We start from the raw sequence: 16,104 nt of genomic DNA, 5'->3' as shown, positions 1-16,104 counted from the left end.
GGGAGCTCCACCCATTCTTGGGTAACGAGGGATGGCCTGCAGGTAGCAGGGCAGTGGCACAGCCTGGTCCTTTTTGTACTTTGCTGTGTTTTGAGCATGCTGCCATTCAGACTCAGTAGAGTATTTTCCAACCTACCCCACAGGCATGCCCAGGCCTGCTTTGCTCTTGAGACCAGGAAAGATGGTGCGGTTGTGGCTGTGGACACCTAATATATATTCCAAGTCCCTGAGGGCAGAGGGGCTTTGGGGCATACACAGCTCTGCACTCTGCTCCAAGGCATTGATGCTGCTGGCCCAGGATGATAGGGTGGGAGGGAATGTAGCGGTGAGCAGGTTGGATTTTATCACCTTGCGTTGGTTTGGGGAGTCACAGTCGCAGCAGCAGCAGGAGCACAATCCCTGCGCCCAGGGCAGAGCTAGTTCCCTGGGGCATCCTGGCCCCTGCCTTGGCCCCGAACAGCACATAGCACTGGGCTGGGAAGCTAGACTGCTCTCTGAACCACAGGGCTTTCTTGGTGCGGGGAAGAAAGCCTTCCTCTGAGGGCTTCTGCAGCTGAGCGTCTCCCAGGGTGCTGGTGGCTCTTGGGGCTCTGCTTCCCAGTGTGCTAGTGCCAGCCCTGTGCAGAGGTGGATCCTCAACCCTCCCACCCTCTCCTGGGATGAGCAAAGGCTGCAGGGCCTGATGGCCCAGCCTAGCTTGTGATGGAGGCCTCCTGGCTCAGGCCTGTGGTGGCACCACAGTGGGCACCTGTGCCTGACCCCTCCGACCCTGCCACTGTGGCACAGGCGGGAGCTGCCTGTGGGTGAGCTCAGGGCCCAGTGAGGGGATGATGGAAACAGAGTGGCCACGTGGCACGTGCCTTTGCCATGTGGCTGCGGTCCCCTTTGGTGCCTCAGTGTGAGGAACAAGCAAGCTTTGGGGCCATGCCAGGCCTGTGGAGTTGTGGCCCAGACAGCAGCTGCGGGTGGCCCCAGGGCCTGAACCCAGGCTGCCAGAAGATTTTAACACCACTGACTGCAGGGTCTTGTGATGATCTGGGATTGTTTCTGCCCTGGCAGAAAGTGGGAAAGGTTGGGAAGTTGATGTGACCAGGAGAGGCCACCAGCCTGCTCCCCGGGTGTGGGAGCAGTCCCAGTCCACTCTGGCTGAGCTGGGATCTGGCCCCTTTGGCTCTGCCTGGCTGCCAGCTGTTCCTGCCTCAGTTTCCCCTGCTCAGACTGCAGGATTGGAAGAGCTGAGATGCAACAGACCTACAATGTCCACAGAGCAAAGCAGAAAGCAGTCTGTAGGGCAGGGGTGCAAGCACATGCTCCTTGTCTTGCTGGCTGCCAAACAGCCTGCCCGTGGAGGTACTGAGGACATCTCAGCACTGGTCTCACTCAATTTCCCTTTCTCTGTTTGCATCCTATTTGTTTTCCCCTTTTCTTGTCAAGTGTCACCCCTACATAAGGGGGCCATAGCTGCACTTATGTTCTCCTGGGTTACATCCAAGTCGTCTTCTGTTGGCAGGAAGGGGCTGAGCTATGACAAATCCAGCTGAAATTGCTTTCCTCTCTTCTGTTCGCTGCTGAGTTTGGTGTTTCAGATGAGCGTGCCTTGCTGTTATGATGACAAAAATGTCCTTTAGCCACACATCCTCCTCCTCTTGACAACTGTGGGGTCTACGTAACCTTGTCCTGGGTCTGAGCCCTGTGCAAGGGCCTCCAGCCCTGGGAGCCAGCTGAGGGAAGGGGCACTGGCCGCAGAGCTCTCCTTTTCCCCAGCCTGGCATGCAAGGTGCCAGCTCCCCCTCGCAGCCAGGCTCCCCAGGAAATCTGCCTTTTGGAGTGCCCTTTATCTGCAAGCTGGCAAGGATTTATTGGCGCAGGTTGGGGTGGGGGGGGACAGGGGCCTCTCACAACCACCTAGCACGAGTGGGTAGGCATTCCTGGGTCTGCATTCGTGGCAGGGATGTGGATGGGATGGCCCCTGGGACCACCTGGGGAAGCCTCATGGGTCTGGGTCAGGGCCTGGGGAAGGAGAGAGTGGAGGTGGTGTGTGGGTGGCACAGCACTGCCACCAAAGGTTGCAGGTGGCCCTTCTCCTGGTGTTGGGGCACTGGCTACCCGCTGGCCCCAGGGCGCTCGGCTCCCTGACGAGCCCACTCTAGAGAGACCGTGGAGGATTTGGGCTGCTAAAGGAGGAAGCTATTTAGCTTACCTTGTTGCCTGAGAGACCCCTCCTGTTTCCCAAACCAGAAAGTGATGAGGCGGATGGGGAGCAGTAAGAAAACATGTTGAGAAGGGTCAACCCAGTGTGGAGGTTTGAGTGTCCTTGCACATGCCATTACTGCTCTCGTCATCCCCTCTGTGGTGCCCGAAGTCACCTGGCTGGGACCTGCTCATAGCCCCTTTGCTTGAAACCTTGGCCGCGGTGTGCTCTGTGACTTCAAAAATGCCCCTTCAGAGCCTAAGTGCCCAAGAGCAGTCCCTGAGAGCGCTGAGCAGGGGGAGCTGGGGACAGGCAAAAAAAGGCAGCAGGTCAGGACTTGCTCCCTGCAGCTCACGGGTGCAGAGTGAATGATTGCTGCCACACTTCACCTCTGTAATCCTCGAGCCCAGCACAGCAGGGACCGGTGCGACATATCCGGCAGCACAAGAATGGATTGCAATTAGCAGCGTCATAAGAGGAAATATTCATCAGCCTGGGCACACGAGCAGGGGGAGAGCTCTGAGCTGGGCTGCAGAGACTGCGCCGTCTCTTCACACCTTGAGGGAAAGCGATTGCAGCTCCAACAAGCCCTGCTGACAGCCGCTTTCCGTCCCAGCCTTGCTTAGCTGGCGCAGGGGCTGTAGACCTTGGTCTCTGAGAGCAGGTTGGCGGGGGGAGGACTCCTCACCCTCTGTCCACAGCTCCAGGTGCCGTCGTCCGGGCGGGCTTGTTGGTGCTGCCCACGAGGATGGGGTTGGCATGGGGGCCAATGGGGGCTAGCGGGTAGGGAGCCTGGTGGGGAGCAACCAGGTGATGCTGGTGCATCAGGAGGTCACGTTTTTCTCTGTGAGCTGGTGTGAGCAGGGGCCTGGCTGGTACCACCTCCTTCCGTGCGACAAGCCCAGCCATCCCAAAGGCGTGCAGAGGCGTGGGGTCGCTCTCTGCTGCTTTCTCCACCTGCCTCTACCAAATGCAGTGACTTTTGAACCCCACCTTGCCATGGGGGTGATGTTTGCCCTGTGTTGCTAACAGGTTTTCCGTTTCTGGGGTCTCCACCACACCAGGGGTGAGGTACCCATGCAGAGATCTTCTCTGGGCCCTGGCCCTCTGCTTTCCTAGCAGTCCTAAAGCAGCTCCCATGGAAAGGCCGTGTCTAGTGCATGTTTCGATTATGAGAGGCATAACATGGCTAGTCAGCCCAGCCTTGCCTGGTGGGTTCATGTTAGAGGCCCTGCTTCAGCTGGTCAGCCTGCTCAGTCCCTTGTCCGTTCCCCTGTGGGTCAAGAGAGCAGCACCCACGGGAACTGTTATAATTTATTTTCTCCTCTCTTGACAATGTTTGCTGCCTTTACTCCATGCCATTTCTCATTAAAAGGTGCAAAACCAAGTTTGAAATTCAGACTATGGAGCTTAACTGCCCTGAGGCTATAAAAATATATTCCTTGTAAAGATCTTGTGCATGTTACTGACAAGTACAGTAGTCCTGAGGGGATGCTGCTCACAGACAGGAAAATCTAATACCGAGAAGCGCTTTTCATTTTGCGCAACAAAAAACGATGCAGCAAATTTTTTTGCCAGGGCGAGCTATTCAGATGGAGCAGGGATGGGGCTGGACAAGTCGCATGACTCAAAGATGTGGGTTTAGATCCAAGTTCAGCAGTCCTCAGATCTTGCAAGTTCTGCTGAAGATTTGACTCCAGTTCACAAGGGCTAGTGGCGACTGTCATACCCTTAGTTAACGGAGTCAAAAAGGCTTTCAGCTCAGGTTGTCAGATGTGCTGCTGTCTCAGGAAGGCAGCATGGGATCAGAAGCTGAGTTTGGGCTCAGAACAGCCCTGCCAACAGCTCCGTGGAGGTGCGAGCAGGACAATGCCTCCCTGTCTGGAGGCAACGTGGGCCAGTCTGGTGTGGAGGAGAAGAGGCATACTGGTTCTCTCCCTACTTGCCACAGAGCAGAGTGCTGGCAGTCCTGCTGGCGGGGGACCTTCTCCCAAAGTGCCTGGGACAGAGTCTGCCCTATCCTCATGGAAAGCCCTGTTGCTTGTGGGGTGAGATAGGGTTTTTCTCATATGCCCCAGGCATGACAACACTTGCGTTATTTGATGTGACAGCAGATGAGCTGATGTGACAGTCAGGTTTTTGCTCCGTGGGGTCACAACTGAGTGGTGTTTCATGCCTATCTGATCCTATCTTCCTGATCCTGATCAGCAGGAGGGAAGAGATGGCACAGATGTCCCTGCACAGATGTGCTGGGCTACAGAGAACCTCCTGCTTCTGAAGGTGACTTGGCAGCTTCTATTCCGGGTATCAAGGTGTTTGCTGTAGCAGAGCTGCCCTGCTATTCCTTTTAGTGTCCCCTATTTTCAGAGCCCCAAGTCTCATTCCTGGGATGAAGTGATAGACAGGTAAACCTTGGTGTGATGCTTATTTCCAGGAGATCATCCCTGACTGTTGCTTGTAGAGCGGTCAGTGGATGGAGGCATTGTGGTAGGGCTGTGAACAAAGATGCAGGTGGGTTCCTGGGAACGGAAGCTGGGAAGGGGCCAGTACACAGTCCTCTCAGAGAGCATCGGCAGTGGTCCTATGTTGAGGTCCTGTTGAAATCGGAAGGAGGGCGGTGTGGGGCTGACATGTGCATTGGTTTTGTTCCTCTAAACACTTAATCCTGGCACTATACAGAAATTGGTAGGAGCTCAGCCTGGATAGTGCTGAGCCCAGTGCTGCGCTGCATCCTCGATCTGTGGCATAGTCATGAGGGAGTTACTGGCATTTGGCAGGGGGCAGATATCGTGCTGAGTCCTCAAAAGCTTTGGCAGTCTTCTAGGGTCTTCCTGTGTCTGGAGGGGGTTGAAAAAGAGGGAGATGCACCAGCCCACAAGTAGCCATGGACAAATACTCCTTTCCCTCAGCCAAGGCCTGTGGTGAGGACATGGGGATAGGAATGCTTCAAACCCAGATGCCCAGCACCTTTCCTGAGTGAGGGGCTCACTCAGTGTGCCTCGTTGGTTGGTCCTGGCAATGTACTCCCAGATGGACACTCACTGTGGCAGCCATGGCCTCTGCTGCAGGTCCCTCAACTGCACTGTTCCCGAAATGTGATGGGCCATCATCACCTAGAGACATCCACTTGCTCCCCAGATTTGTACAACAGGAGGGAATAACCTGCTGGTTGGCCTTGGCTGCATAGTGAGAATGGAGTTTGCTTGGCCTCCCCCTGCCTCCCATTTGCTCTGGAGAGATCTTTTCCCCTGGGAAATTATTGGCACAAGCAAGAGGCTTTGCCTGTGCTGCTCTTGCTGGAGGGAACTTTGCTGCATGTCCCTGGGGTTGCAGAGACCCCTGTCCTTACTGCAGGCTGGGGCTGGGCTGCTGAGCACACCGTCACTATGGCTGAAGGAGGGAGGATGGGGGGTCCAGCTGAAGTTGGTGCTTCATGTCTGGGGTAAGATTTGCGAGGAAATTTTGTCCTATCTGGGACAAGGAAAACGTCTGCCGCGTCAATAAAGCTCTTGCTGCACAGAGCAACCATTTCACACAAGCTCTCATGGATAAGTGTGTGTTGCATAGTTGTGAGAAGTTCCCTTTCTCTGTCCAAGATGTGTACAGGTGCATATGGACTGTGTGCTTCAGCCATTCATTACATATGTGCCTCACCCTAGGACTACATAGGTGCATAGGAGAACATAGATGCCCATGCAGCATATTTGAGTTGGGAGACAGACTGGGCTCTGTTTGCTGTTAATCTTTCCAGAAGGTAGAATTGCTTGTCCTGAGTGTTGTGAACCGCAGGACGTACAATGTGTCCCTGCTTCTCTCTCCTACAGTGTAATTACAGCCAAATTCCACCACCGTTCCAATCACGGTGTCAGAAGAGAAGTGTTTTTACAGTCAGCTCAGGCAAATGAGTGTTTTATCTCTCAGCTTCTTATCAGCAGGGTCTGTAATTCACCTGGAACATATTCCTGTGTGCTGATTCACTGCCAGTGACGGGAACACATTTGTGTCTCCTTGTCGGGCTGCTGTTTGTAAGAGCTGGGATGAGGGGCAGCAGCAGCAGAAGAGATGGTGGCTAGATAAATTAATCTACATAGCTGGCCGGAGGGCTGAGTGGGTTGACAAGCAGAGGGAGAGATAGATGGGAAGGTTGAAAGCTTGACTGGATGAGAGGCAAAATGATGTAATTATTTGCTGAGTGGCTAGATAGGTGCAAATGGACGTAAGCAAGAACTAGGTTAAGCAGCTGGTAAAAATGGAAGGATTGTGGCTCACATACACCTGGCTGCTAAAATGATTTGTAATTCAAGAGGAAACATGAACTGCAAAACACTGGGCCCAGAGTGGGAGGTGCTCCATGGCTTTCGGACACCAAGATCACTCAACATCTTGCTGGATCTCCCCGTTGGATCTCACCAAGGCTGTGGTGAGAGCAGGGAAGCTGATGGCCCTGCTAGGCACATCTGCAGCACGAGAGGACAAATGGGGGTTGTGGGAGAGCCATGCTATGCATGCATCCCCTGCAAGCCTGGCATGATGGAGCCTGGCTATGGTGGGATCCCGCAGGTCCTGCAAACCTCAGGCACAACTCTGGAGGCACTGACATCCTGCGTGGTTCCTCCTGCTCCTCTCGTGAGCAGAGCTGTGTGGGCAAGATGAGCCTCCAAGCTGACTGGGAGGACGATGCTCATTTTTCTCTCCCCTTGCTGCCGACCTGCTGCTAGCCAGTCTCCTCGCATCACCCTTGTGTCATCCTTCTTCCCTGTTAAACTTTGGGAAAGGGACTTTGTCTTGCTGGGCACTCCCAGGAGAGTGGGCTGTATTTTCAGTAGCTGTGATTGCTGGGCATAATGAAGTGCAAGACAAGTGAGAGCAATTTCTCCTTTCTTAATTAGTTCCCCAGGCTCTGTGCACTCGGTGATGCAGCTCAGCTTATCAGCATGATGAGCCCTGTGCTGGATTCAGAGATCTGGGGCTCTGATCCCACATAGGGAGGCAGGCCACAGGAGAAGGAGACAGGGAGGGAATGTGAGCAGTGTGCTGGCTTTGAGAAGGCCTGGGGGAAGTCTCACTCACAACCGTGGATGAGAGGCCAGGGGAGCCACTCACTCTCAGGGGATCTGCCAGGCAGAGGGTGTTTCTAGCCCTAAGCTCCAGAGACCCTGGGTGGTCAGACAGTGGGCCCTGCTCTTCTGCAGACTGCATTACACCAGCTCCTGCAGGTCCCATCACTGGGGCTGACCTTGAGCTTTTCTCTTAGCCTTTGACCTGAGTGTGAACATTTCCTCTGTTGGAGTAGAAGATTTGCTGCCAATCAATTCTTATGACTAGAATCCTGCCTGGTAAAAGACATGCACTCCTCGGCTCTGGTCTGAGTGTGTCCAGTGTGTTCCAACTAGTCCATTTCTAGATGGGTCTGAGACCCCAGGCTGGAAATGGGGCTTCTCTGCCTAGCATAATGAGGTGATATTCAGCAAGGCTGAAATGCCAAAGGCTTGCCTTTTCCCAGCCTACCAAGCAAGCTGGTTGATGAAGGCTCTCACCTCACTAGCAGTACTCACTCAGCAATGATCCTCCATTTCTAGCTACCGTCTGTGGCACAGTCATTTTAACAGAGTTTTGACCCACTTAGTGTGCATTATTCTGATTGTATATTGTTCTGGTGTGTTAATCAAGCATTCAGGGATGGTCTGGTAGACAGTGCCAATCAAGTGATGTTATAGAAAATAGCTCTCATCAAAGTCACTTGATATTTTTCAATGCAACTGGATATTTGATGCAAGAAGACATCTGTAAAAGCTCTGTCCTGCCATCATGTGACATATTAATTAATGAACTCTACTTCAGCTTTCCCATTATTTTCCTGAGGTGACTTCAAATTGACAGCTGTATAGTTAGTTACCTGTGTTGTCCTGTTTCCTTTTGCGAATCTCTATGCCAGTCTTTAGAGCTTCCCAAGAACTTGAGGGGTTACTGAAAGCCAGTATTAGCTGGCCTGGGAGTGCCTTGGTAACTTTGATGCAAGATTTCTGGGTCTGCTGATTTAAATCTGTCTGTTTCTGGGGTTTCTATTTATTGCCATCTTTCATTACTGCTGGAGAGTATTTCAGTACACTGGGATATGAACACAGTACTTGCAGTTGCCAAGAGGGAACAGAAGTATTCATTAACTCTTCTGTCCTGTCTACACTTGCATTGCAGCTCCCTGAGGTACTTCTGCTGGTTATAGAAATCTCCTTCCTTCCCTTACCAGTAATTTTCTGTGCTTCCTAGCGTCTAGCTTGTAAGTTATATTCATTGCCTTTACTTTTTCCTTTTGTTATTTATTATATATTGGTTGGGAAGAGGTTCTTTCTTAACTGCTTTCATTTTTGCTCCTATGCATGACTTGTTTTTATATCTCTAACTACATTTAACTTTTTTCCTGCTGGATTGTAAAAAAAATATCCTCAGCTCACGGGTCCATCAGCCAGCACAATTGCCAGATATTCTACGACTCTTGATCTGTCAAGCTGAAGTGCGATATATAGTTTTCTCATGGTGCATCCAGTGCTTCAAGTTAGGAAACTGTCTTTACTGGCTCTTAGAAAATTCAGGGACGTTTGACTGCTGGCAGGAAGAGCACGTTAGTGTCACCTCTCCGGGTAGAAATTTCCTGTGATGCAGCAGCTGTTTTGTGTGTTGGCAAGATGGGGAGATTTCTAGTTGCATTTATTAAAAACTACTCAAGACTCTTCTGTTCACTCTGCTTTGAGTTAATCTGAGGAAAAGACATCTCAGAAGACATGCTTCTGCCAGCAAAGTCCCTCCCATGCAAGTGGAGATGAGATGCTGGAGAGCTGCAACATCACCCCTGTTTTCTCCTGGGATAAGTGATTGCCCTGAGAGCTGCTCCTGGGTGTTTTTAGCGTTCATTGTCCCTGGGACTGGGTGAGGACCAGATGCTGAGCAGTCTCTTTCCAGTCTTGCTTGCAGAAGCCCTCCCTGCATGTTGGTTTGCTTGTTCCCAAGCTGGCACACCAGCACCGGGTGTCCACCCATGTCCTCATCCTAGATTCCTACGAGGCTCTCAGCAAGCACCAGCTGCCAGGTCCTGGGTGCATTAATGGGCTGTGGTTGCCCTGGCCAGCCTCACCTAGGCCTCCTACAGGCCCAGTGCTCAGGTTCTCCATTTAAGGTCAGCCTGGGCCCTCAAACCTGGATACCCTTCTGCAGTTTGCAGAAAGGTCAAAGCACTGACAGGCAATGATGAGCTGCAGGAGATGCAGTGGGAGAGTCTTCAGCCCAGTCTGCTCTGAGGGCAGGGGTTTGTGCTTATGTATTCCTGTGCTGCATATTCTCCTCAGATTCTGCTGCTCTAATCTATGAGGTCTCTCCATCATTGTCAAGTGTCTTCCATTTCTGGTTTTTGGACAAGAGCAATTGATGAGAAAATGTGGCTTAAGCACAGGATGAAGTAATTTTATTAAAGAAGAATACTCCCTAATGGAAAGTATTTCACGTGTATCAAAGCTCTTGGCGTAAATTGATTATAATGCATCAGTCTGTCAGATGGCACTAAACAATTCGCATTTAAATGTCCCTTGAAACATGCACCTTCCTCTGGGAGGGTCTGATCCAGAATCCAGCACAGCAAAATGGAAACTATGTCATGGACTTCACCTGGATCCTTTTATTGATGCAGTAGCACAAGCTGATCTGAACTTTCAGGTAGCCGCAGTCCCGAAAAAATGGATATCAGGGTTGTAGGGCTGAGAAAGCTGTTTGGACTCAGCCTTGCAGGGATAGTTGTGACTGCAGGCCCCAGGATGAGCCCTGAGCTTAACCATTGCCGATTTCCCAAGAAGTGGCACATCCCACATTAAGCTGTGGCTACCGTGGGGAAGAAGAGTGTGTGTGGGTTGATGACGTTCACCCTTTGAGGCTCTTGGCTCCTTCTGCGCAGAATCCCAGGCAGTGGCAGAAGAAATGGGAAAGATGAGACCCAGCCCTCACAAGATTGTCTTGATGTTACTGGAGACAAAGTTAAAACCAGTGACTGAAGATTTCAGTGAGCTGCAGAGCAGGGCACCAAGCAGGTTGTCCTGCAGGCAAGGAACTGGGAAGCAGGTGTTGTAGTGCACTGGCAATGCAGGAGCCATGGCAGGGGTGCTGACCATGGGGAGGGAGAGAGGAGGCTGGGCTGAGCAAGGTGCATCAGGGACAAAGATTTGCGACTCCAGCTCTGGCAGGAGTCTGCAGTTCTCTCCCCTGCAGCTGGCTGCCCTGGGAGCCGTGAATCCTCATGTTGGTCTCTCAGCCTCCTAATCTCTCAGTGCCAGGACTTGGCTTGCTCCAATGCCTTTGGACTGGCTCAGGGAGCTGCTGGCTGCAGTTCTTCTGGCAGTAACGTCATGCCACAGTCACCCATGTGTGCTTATGGGCCTCCTGGGAGATAGGAAAAGGAACATGTAAGGAGGGATGCCAGGACCCTGGGATGCCAATGGGCCAGGGGCATTTATCTGCAAACACTGATGCAGGGAGCCTTCCCTTTTCCCATGTGCCTGGTGCTGCCCCAGTCTGGTTTATAAAACAGAATAATTGCAGTTGTGAAGTGCCTCCCTTTGTAACAGTGGCAAGGTCCAATGACAAGAAGCAGAGTCCTATCCTCCCCATTGGTGTGTGGCAGGGCCAGCTCCCCAGCAGCAGAGCAAGGGTCCTGGCTGTTGCCTCCAGGTGCAAGCAGCCCCTAGGCACTGCACCCAGCAGATCTCCCACTCCAGACCCCTCTCTGGAGGAGGCCAGCCCCTGGAAAGTGGGGTTCTCCCCCTCTCTGGAGGCCTGGATAGCAGGCGTGGGAATTGGGGAGAGGACAAACTGGTCCTCAAATAGGCTGGGAGGTGGGAGTCAGTTTGCAAGTAACGTAAAATCAGCTCTGCCAGAGCATGGTTTCCTGCTAAACCTAGGCAGTTCCTCGATGTGCTTGGCTGCACAGTTGTTACAGACATTTAATGAACAGTGATTCTTCCAGAGCCTTTCGCTTCTTTTTTGACTTGAAGAATTTTCCTCTGCTGAGGAGAATATTAGCTCTTTTCCACTGTTCTCTAGCCTTTAATGCCTGTCTTGTGCTATGCCACAGACGCCTCAGAGACTGCTGCTATCTCAGTGCGCCCATGGGGCAGTAATTCCTGCTTTGCAGCCACTGCAGCCCCTCTGTCCATCCATCCAAGAGGGAAGCTGGTAGCAGACTCTCTTGAGTGGATTTTTGCATCTGTTCACAGGTCCCCTCTAAGCCTGGTGTTGTGTTCCTTCGCCTTGGTTCATGACTTGGTGATCTGGGAACAGTCTATTTCCACTGACCCTTTCTGTCTACGTGGGAAGAAAAGATATGACTTTAACACAGGACTGCATGGCAGTCATGTGAGCCCTGAAGCTAAACTCAACTCATCCACTGAGTATAGTTTTGTAAAGAAATTGCATGTCTATCCAGAGATGTCTCAAACAGAATGACAACCTGGTAACCTCCCAGCAGAACTTCTTTTCCCATTGACTGATGCCTTATTCATCCAACTGCAGTTACTGCCCTCTGAAAGTTGAATGACCTCGGTCAGCAGGGAGGGATGGACTTGGTGTAAGAGCAGATGGAGCCACTTATTTCTGCCTGGATTGGTACTCACTACTCTGAAGGCATCTGGAAGTGTAGTGACTCCTGTTCTAAAGCATAGATTGGAGTATATTAATGCCAGTTTATGCTGCAGGCTGCCTAATCATGACCTTTGTGTAGCCGGTATATTGGGAGGATGAAGAAGCAAGTATGGGAGATGGAGCCCCCATGAACGCATCCCAGCCCCTGCAGAAGACATGCTCCATGCTCAGTGGAGATGTTTGCCTGCTCGTGTGTCTCTTGACCCCAGCTGAATTTGCTCAGATTTGCATCTCCTTCTTTACTGTGACACTTTTGCATTTATTAAGAGTGCTACCAGATCCCTGCACAAGGACTTGCCACCCAGCTAAATAATGGTTCATGTCTATGCCAATATGCTTGAATTAGTACTGGTCTTTGTCTGATGTTAGGAGAGAGAGAGGTATAATTAAGGTAATTATGAGCAATTCAGTACCAGGCAGGGAGAGCAAACTGTCTTTCATATAAGAGAAAAATACAATGTGTTAGTCTGCTCAAACCATCACAATGCAGAGCAAAAGTGGAGATTTCCTGCCAGCCCGCTGTGGCCCAGAGGGCAACCAATTCCCAGGAAGAAACCCCTGGAGACAGTGCTGTGCTGATTGTGTCCCCAGGACAACTAAAACTTGTTCCTCTGCCTTTGATGTGGGTGCTTTTCTGGGTACGTCCAGCCAGGGCCAAGCCCAGGGCCAGGGCCATCTGAGATCTCACCATCTCACCACCTCCAGGCACAGGAGCTCCTGCTGGTAGAGCAGGTTGCCTTGGGCAGGAGCTGGGCTTGCTGTACCCTGCTTGTTCCCAACTCACTACGTGGATGCTGAGGCTTTGGCTACATGTCTCCCCTGCTCTTCCATCCTGCCTGCCTTCACTGGGGCCTGGTCAGTTGGGGTGTCTGTGCCCACTGCTGTGCCCTCCCTTGTGTGGTGGGCACCGGGTTCAAGGCCCTTCTCCAAACTCCTGGTGCACCATGTGCTGATCTGTTATAGCCAGAGGGAGGCCATGAGCATGAATGCCTGAGCATGTTCACTAGTGCACGACTTCTGCACCTGGCCTGGGGCAAGCGGGAGAGAGCTCCTTTCACTCCCCTCGCAGAGCAGGGCGACTCCTGGCTCTGCCACTGCTCATTGCTGAAGCTGGGCATGAAACAGGTGCTGTGCTCATCTGTCTGTGTTCATCTGTCTCACCAAATGTCTAGGCATTACTGTAGTACATGCTATTGGATGGAGATGAATTTGTTCTGTCCAGCAGCATAAATTCAGGTGACAAAGAAGCCCAAGAAAATTGTTCACTCTCTCTGCAGGTCAGGCAGAAATTAGGTTTATCAAGTTATTTACAGTTTTAAGACATCTGTAAAAATTTGACAAATGCAATCTCTTTCCTAGCTCTTATAGCTGCTACTGCTGCCTTCCAGGAAGCTGCATGCCTCGGAGCCTGTCAGGAGCCCATGGAATATCCTGCCCCAGATAATAACTGTGCCAGACACGGCCAGGGACCTTTTCTGCAGCATCACACTGCCACTGAGGAGGGCACCCACCCAAAGGTTAGGACTTAACTGAGGCACAGGGTTGGAGGACTGATCTACTGCACTGTGAACTTGGTGCTCTGAGACAGATGACTTCCAGATGACTCATGGGGCCAGGCGTTCCTTCCCTTCTGCTCCCACTGGGTCTCGGACAGCAGGGCTCTCAGTGGCTCGTGCCGATCATGACACCGGTCTTGAGCCTCTGAATGGGCACTAGCCCTTGCTCACATAATGAAGTAGCTGGGAATTGGGTCTGTTGGCCTTGAGCCTGAAAACTCCCTGCATGGCTTGCAGTGAAGGGCTCATGGCTCTTAGGGCAGGATGTGTAAATGCTTCCTGATCCACATCCAGCCTTTTCCCCTGCTACTGGCATCCCTCCTTGGCCTGAGAGCAAGCCTCGGTTCCCTTGGAGACCTGTAAAACTCACTGCGGGGAGCAAAGATCTCCCAGAAATGACTGATGTGCTGAATAGTGCCGGTACTCTTCTTCAGGGGCTCCCTGCTTGTTTGTGTTAATAGCATACCATCCCGAACCCACTGAGCCCTGCTGCGCTCCTCCCCTCTGGGCTGGGAGGGAAGAAACACAATCTGCTTCTTAATTACATTTTAACCTCCATATCAATTGGCAGACATACTCTGGGACTGAAAGGGGATGAAGCGCGGGTACTCTTTTCTACTGCCTCTACCGCAAGGGGTTCTTTGTCGATGTGGCCTTGGGTCAGCTGCAGATGTATCTGGTACTTGAAAGAGTCACTCTGCTGTGGGGAGTCCCACCTTTAGCTGTGGCTTGCTTTGGTGGTGGTAGCAATTCAGCCACACTGAGTTATGCACGACTGTCTGTGTGACCTTGTCACCTGAACTGAAAGTGTGTGTGTGTGTGGACTTTCTTTGCCATAGCCTTACTGGAACACACTGTTGTGCGGAGGGACTTGCCTCAGTCGCCTGCTGCCGTGAGACTGAGTGGCTGTGGCCTAGCTTTGTCTGTTGAACTCTGTGTTACCTGAAGGTTTCTGCTGGGAGTAGTGTGCTATTAATGTGGTTGTTTTTTCTTTTTTACTTTTAATTGAATGTGTCTGTATAAAATGCAGTTGCTTTTTCCCCCAGTTGCATTTATTTTCTTTCAATATTATATTATATTATATTATATTATATTATATTATATTTTATTTTATTTTTTATTTTTTTTAACCTTAAAAGACCTTGCCAAACTCTAACTCCCGATTCGCTCTAGATGTCTGCCACAGAGGGGGAGAGCTAGCCAGGCTGCCAAGCAGATCAAGGTGTAGCCTTGATTCTTGATGGGCCTCAGGCAATTCCTGCAGCTCCCCCCTGCCTTGGTGCTTTTGTCTGTTAGCTGAAGTAGCTGCTGACCTGCAAGAATGATAAGCCTGAAGTCAGTAGCATCAGAAGAAGATCACCAGGAGGTGAAAGGTGCCCCTTTCAAAAGGGGCAGCATGTTCTTTACAGAGGAACAACTGGACCGTGCTATCCTCTGAGCTGAGGGTTGTCTTAATCCAAGCCAGGTAACTTGTCACCAAACTGCCCAGGCATGGTGTGTGTCACCCCGACTGCACTGTTTATGAAGGCTGTCATATTCACCCTAGCACAGAGTACAGGAGATCTGAAATGTCAGTGATGGAAGCTGTTTTGTCCCTGGTTTATTGTATGCATTTGGAAGTGGGTGACATACTTGTGCTGTGGATTTGAGACCTCCATGCGCATGAGATCATGGATCAGATGACCTCATGTGATGATGTTTGGATGAGATGTGGAAAATTTTGTGGAAGATGTTGGCTGAACACATGAGCTAAGGAAGTCACCCATATGTGAAAAGGCAGATGCTTCCCTGAGACACAGAAAGAAGGGAATTATAGGCAAAGCATGTGAGATACCTCTTTGGGTATCAGTAAAACCTCATGTCAAGGCAGGGATGGGTAGAACAAGCAGAGGCCTAGAAAATGTGATTTATGAGGGAAGATTGATTGAACCATGCTTCTTCTGCTTCTATATGCTCTAGAGGTCCCTGCTTGAGCAGGGAGGTTGGACTAGATGATCTCCAGAGGTCCCTTCCAACCTAAACGATTCTGTGGTTCTGTGATTCTCTCCATCTCTCGTCCCTTGAAGCCAAGGACTTCATATAGGGCAGTCACTGCTGCAAAGTCAATGCAATACCTTTTCTCCATCTTCAGTCAGTGAGAGGGAGTCCATAGTTTCAATTTATTGAGGGAAAGATTAGACAGTAAGAAAAATTTTTATGAAGAAGCTGGAGGAGCTCCGTGTGAGAAGGTTTTAGGAATAGCCGTCTGTGGCCTGGGCATGGACTGTGGGACCTCTCTGCAGCCTTTTTTCTGTGACTCTACATACAGCTCTGCACTATGCTAGCTAATGAGGAAGCCAGACAAGCTCAGTTATAGTTAATTTGTTTTCTACTGAACAGGTTTTGACTCTTGTTGCTATTGCCATTTGACAATCTGACAAGGTGTCCTTACATTGGTGCGAGGTGTTGGGCTCCTTGTGTTCTCCCATGTTTTTCTCCAGGACACCATGCCCAGGGGCTGCACTGTGTTCCAGACCTTCACTAACACTTTTCCACAGCTTTGGGAGGGTGTCTGGTTTGAATTGTATCAGGAGTCCCAAAATAGAGGCGCTTCTTTGCGTTCTGTTCACTTCACCTGTTCTGCCTGATCTTGCTCTCCATCATCTTCAGAAATAAAAATAAAAATAAAAATAAATGAAA

Source organism: Struthio camelus, chromosome 15 (assembly GCF_040807025.1).
Source record: "Struthio camelus isolate bStrCam1 chromosome 15, bStrCam1.hap1, whole genome shotgun sequence".
NCBI lineage: Eukaryota > Metazoa > Chordata > Aves > Struthioniformes > Struthionidae > Struthio > Struthio camelus.
The sequence above is the reverse complement of the archived record's forward strand: the minus strand, read 5'-3'. Positions refer to the sequence as shown.